Genomic DNA, 6086 nt, shown 5'->3' with positions numbered 1-6086 from the left:
TCAGAGGGGTGACTCCAGCCTTAACTCTTTCCTTCACGTGTCCCAGCTCCCTGACACTCCCCAGCCTCAGCTTTCTCTTTCTGCCCATCAAACCAACACCGTATGGATAAAAAAAAATAGTCCTATGAGAAGTGCATTTCTGAATCATTGTCAATAACAGAACAGATGTTTAAGAGTTATTATTTTCTAAACCAATTTTTCCAGCCTCCTATTCCCCTTTTCCTTGTTTGCTTTCTGGGAGTTCTGCAGTAAAATCCAATTTTTCTTCACTTTCCAATCAATTTCTCTTGCAGGTCCTCATGTCTGTCAGTATAGTCTTTTCTGCAAACATCATATGGGCATGGCTTTTGTTAATTTGAAGTTTTAAAAAAATCAGGATTTTTATTATTGTACTAAAATTAGAATTGTACCTATTTCCCATGATGTGCACTAGCAGTGGAAGAAAAATGAGAAGAGGTGCAAACATACCTACAGAGACATGGATAAAGACAGGGTCATGTCCTTTGCTCTCTCTTCATGGTGTAAGTGACACCATTCTATTGAGCTGACGTAAACTGGCACAGCTATGCTGCCAGCACCTGGTCTTCAGCTGATTCACACTGGCTTCAGTGTGTCATGCACCTTCAGTGTAAAACACCACTTAATTGTAGCTGATGGATAATACCTGAAAACATTCAAGACCTAAGACTTATACTGTATTTCATTTATTTACAGAGATTCTGTTAGAACATACTGGATATTATCTATGATAACATACTGGATTTGACCTCAGTTACCAAGGTTGGGAGCACGAGAGTGGGAAAGGTGTACCTTCTACTCCCCTTACATTTAATTTTTCAAGGATAAAAAACTCTTTTCTTTCTCTCTTTCCTTATTTGCTTCATTTTTGCATTATGCACTGATAAGCATTAGCAGTGATTTTGCTAATGTGTGTCCACAGTTTGCATTCTGTGGCCAGTGGTTTGCCCTGGAGGTTGGGGAGGATGCTAAATGCCTGTGCTCACATTAACATGAGTTCAAAAGTGCCCAGTCTCTCCCAGAGTAGCATATCCTACATCCACTGGGAAGTAGAAGGATTGTATGCCTCACAAGGATCACAAAGCTGGAGTTCTGCAGAGCAAAATGGGGAACATTTTTCACTTAAATTAGTGTCAGGTTTGCTGGTTTATTAATCTTGACCAAAAAAAGTCTCTAAACATTACACTGTTCCATTGTGACATCTTAAAGAAACTATAATTCAAAATGAATTTTTCATTTCAATGTTTCCGAATTTCCAGCTTTACTACAAAGATCTGAAAAAGTAGTGACCCTGCAAAGCTGAAACCAAATATTTAATTTGGGGTTAAATTCATTTAAAAAACCACAGAACTAAGTGACCCTTTTTTTTTTTTTGATGATAATTTGAAACCACAGAGGCAAAACATCACTTGTCTGCGCAAGCCTAATGAAGCCAAAGAAAACACACTCAGTACATGACAGCAAAGGAAGAAACCAGTTTTCCATATTAGCTCTGCTGTCTATCCTATCCAATTATAGATACACTAAGGAATTTCTGTGAAGACTTTGCTTTCCTCTCCCAATCTGATTAAAGAAAGTAGCATGCTACAGAACTTGTCTTAAATGTATTAAAGGCTGACGGATAAGTGAAGATGATAGATTGTGAGGCAGCTGGAGGGAGGGACTAGCACACAATAAGACATGAGGCCACAGGGATTATTCTCAAAGCTGATGTTTGTTGGTATCCTTATCTGAGGTGAGGAATAAACTTGAAATGACTGATGGAAATATTTGGCATCAGAATTTCGTAGAAAGTAAATAATTTATATAAGTCAACATGGGACTCCTGGTAGAGTGAACATATATTTTAAAGGGCCAATGCAAGGTCATAAAGCAAGAAGCAAAAGAATGCACAAACCTTGTATAAGATAAAGAACAATATTGTAGAAGGCAGATATTCTGTAAGTGGCTTAAAGGTCACAGTATGCAAGCCAATGGAAACAAGCTTTTGACGTGATATTGCAGCAAGGAGAAAGTCTGCCAGCATCCCAATGAGAAGTTTGAAGTCATATGTAGTGCCCCAAAGGTGGTTACTGCCATGCATATCAGGCTTTTCAAAAGGATTGCAAAGTCTTCACAAAGTTAGTTGATGCCTGGATATGATCCTATTGAAATGGAGGTGGGGAAATAACTATGTGGAAGGCACAGCCACACATTGGTCTTCTCATGCCCACACAGGAAAGAAGTTCTGAAAATAAATCGATTTTTAATGCAGCAGAGGAAGGCAGGAGGGTAACCAATGATTAGGAACTGAATCTTGACAAATGCAGACTTGAAGGAATTGCAATTGCTTGAAATTTTTAATATTGGTCTCAGCTAACCTCTGGGATAATTTCCTCAAGAATGTGGTGGTTTTCTGCTGCTTAGTCTTCAAATCAAGGCTCTAAGAGACCTTCTTGGCTAGACTGGAAGTCATGGCAAAAGGATGGAATGAGATCCCTATGGACACATCTATATAGGAAATTTGAGATCAAAAAGGCACCCACCCCTGAAGAGTGCAGCTCACTGGAGGCTTATGAAAATGAATTCTATGGCCCATTGAACTGATATGAGCAATCTGAGAAAGGTGGAATGCAATGTACAAAGCCTGTAGCCGTCAGAGCGGTTTTAACAAGGAATTGAGAGTTAATGCTATGCCCACAAAGGGAAAATATATGTATCTTTAAGGATGACAGTCTGTGAGTCTATATTCTGCTTTAGGTATCAGGCTCTGTCAGACTCTACTTATAGAGTGTGTGAAGGGGTGTGCATGCAACTACACTGTTTCAGCTGCTAAAGAATTAACAGCAAAGTCAGCTACTTCCTAAACTAGGATTCTTTCTCAGTCCTACAAAACCTGGAGAAATAAGGTAGCAGCAAGAGGGAGACAGCCAGAGGAGCAAGTGGAAAGATCTTTCCTTTAAATAGCCTTCCAGCAATCCTTCAGAGAATGCGGGAGCTTACAAGGAAGGTGAAAGGAGGGAAGGACCTTAGGAAAACTGGCATTAGCTGCTTTGTACAGTGCTGGGAAGCTGTGAGCCAGATAAGCAGGTGTAGGTTCCCCTGCTGATGCTGGTGGGGAGTTATTAGAGTAGGGAGAACCAGAGCCTGAATCCTGTGAATCCAGACATTGTTGATGCTCTGAGAAGGGACAGGTTTCTTGAATCCTGCTGGCTCCTCGCTTTCCTGAGAGGGAAGGAGGTTATTATTAGTGATATGACTGGGGTCACAACCCAGCTGGCAGCTGGGGAAATAACAACTAGCAGTGTAAACAGGGGAATGGCGCTGCAGCCCCCCATATAGAAGCAGGGAAAGGAGTCAGTACAGAGAAGCTTTCAAAAGCAGTGACCTATAACAAAAAGAGCAATGCCTGGTTAGTCAGATCAAGCTCCTAAACCAGAAAGGCACTTTTGATAAACAGGTTGGCCTCATTTAAGTCTTCACTTTTTAAATATATGTTTTTCTGAGAAGTCCATAGGAATGTTGCTTAGAACCTGATGGTGTAATGTGACACTTCAGGCTTTAAAAATATTACAAACTTTAGATGTAGGTGTTTTAAACTGAGACTAAGCCTCCCAGATACTGACAGGATTGCAGACCCAAAGGTTCAGGCTATGTTTGAGATGAAATTCTGATGTCTGGGTGTTATTATTGGCCTGTGTGCAAGGTGACCGTGATTTTAGCACCTCTCCTTGTCTGTTTTACAGTGTTTCCTGGTGAGAGGAAGGCTCTCACATAGACCCATCTCTTGTTCTACATCTGGTTGACATCTGGGATGGAAACATCAGCCAGGGAGAATAAAACATCTTCTGGCCAGGCGTGACACAAGTTCTACCCCAAATTGACTGATGCAACTGGTGTTATGTACACTGAGGTGAAAGTGTTACACATGTGAACGTATGAATACAAAGATTGCCATCTGCTGGCCTTGCGAACAGTATTACCTAGTCACAAACTAATGGAAGTGATAAAGCCATTGCCGTGTACTGCAAATGGTTTCTTAATGGTACAGCTGCTGACGGATAGCATTCAGAAATAGTCTTGGGATAGTTGCAGGCTGTCAGTGGCAGAAATAGTTGGGAAACTGAGAGTTCATTAGCTGCAGTCAATGACTGGGGCCTTTCTTACAGCAATATAAGCCTGCAGGGAAGCTGTACTACTGGCGTCATGATGCTGATGTTCAACACTGTCCCACGAAGTGTTGTTAGTTATCTCTCACAAATCACATGCCTGCACAGCTAAACCAATTTGGCTATGGCAATGAACTAACCAGCTGCAAGGACATGGATTCTCATCTCACTTTTGCACCTCTGCACCGGAGGGCTTTATGCTAGTGTAGGTCTGAACACTGATTCACGCCACCTCCTTTCTCTGGCATGTGTTCTTTGTCCTTCTCCCTTCCTTTGTCTGGGGGACTGCCAGCTGATGTCAAGCCCTTCTGAATAGAGGGGGAATTCTCTCCTGGCTCTCACAGCCCCACTTTGTGCTACAAAGCAGATTTAAGCTGATGCTTATGCAACTTCTCTCTTTGCACAAATACTAGGGCTTGCTTTCTTAATGCAGAGCTTCCGGGTCTGATCTCTTTGGTAACAGTTTTGTCCAAATGCAATCACTTATGGCTTTGCACACTTGGAAGAAGATCAAGTAGAAATTGTCCTGAAATACAATCAGCTCATTCACTGACCAGGGAAGACTCAGCTCTCCTCTGCACTGCAGAGGAGTTCCTTTGAGGAGGAACTTCAATGAGATTCAGCTAGAAAACAGAACCCACTGATTCAAATGGGGTTGTTCCTTGCATATTTGTGGGCCTCATTATCTGTCCTAAAATACTGTGGCTTACAAAGGGTTTTTTTGCACCCTGTAATTTAAAAAAAAAAGAAAAAGTGTGTGTGGTTTTCTTTATTTAAAGACTTGTTTTGATTATGAAATTGAAGGGGTAGGAATGGAGGAGGATCATGTTTAAAAACCAGACTGTGCTACAGTTCAGCAAGAAGAAAGCTTTCCAAACTAGGGCTGTGCTCAGTGATTACTCTCAGTGACTACGTGTCAGAATGCTTTGGGAATGAATATAAAAAATTATGAGTTACATGGCTGCACACATTCTTGTCTTAACATTCATTACTAGTCAATGGAAAAGATTCAAATCCTCTGATGGTTCTGAGTCAGAAAAGCGCTTAAGCATATACTGACATTTCAACTCACTTTGGTGCTCACATGGCTCTGTGGAAGCAAGGCAAGGCAAGGCAAAAGGCTGAAGTAGAATGAGAATTCAATGTTTATGACCCTTTGCTTCAGGACAGACTGAAGACAGTTCAAGTCTGAAAGTGACAACTGGAAATATTATCATGTGCAGATAATGTACCACTCTTCTTGTCAGGCTGTTTATGCTCACTTGCAGGCATTCACAACCTTTGGCTTTATTTATATGCTGTCAGGTGTATTACAGTATTTTATCTTCCGTGGAGTCACTCTTTTTCCTTTGTGTGAATAGGCCCTTCTGTGTTTTGCTCAGTGGCAGCCTGTGTCTCTCCCTCATCTCCTTTGGGCTGAACCAGCTCTTCTCTGCCAGACGCTTTTGGAATCTTTTCCTTGTGGAAGGCAGAGGAGGTGGGAACCCATTGTAGTGGGTGCTCTGACTGGCAAGTGCTCCACAGGCCAGGGGTCTGGAGTGGGGTCTTAAAAAATGTGGTACAAATGGCTGGAATCTGACAGCTCTTGAGGCCTTTCCTTGAGCTACTTTTCAGCACCAGTGTCTACTACCCAAACCATGGAGAAGCACACTGGAAGAGAAGAAATGGGAAAGTATCTGTTTAAACTCAAGTATTTAGAAAATTGAGTCCAAATCTGTGGAGTCATTTAAAGTGAGGTGAAGATCCACAGCCTCCTTTAAGGGGTTTCATTTGCTTTGGGAAGGCTCATGCCAGCCTCCTGAATACACTGTTTGGCTGGCAAACTGTTCTTCCTGTTTCCTTGCAGAATATTTGTTTCCCTTCTGTGTCTGTGAACCCACTCACCTGCGAGAGGGAGCAAATAGCTAATCTGGTTAGTCT

Source organism: Melopsittacus undulatus, chromosome 2 (assembly GCF_012275295.1).
Source record: "Melopsittacus undulatus isolate bMelUnd1 chromosome 2, bMelUnd1.mat.Z, whole genome shotgun sequence".
NCBI classification, from domain to species: domain Eukaryota; kingdom Metazoa; phylum Chordata; class Aves; order Psittaciformes; family Psittaculidae; genus Melopsittacus; species Melopsittacus undulatus.
Note: the sequence above shows the minus strand (reverse complement) of the source record.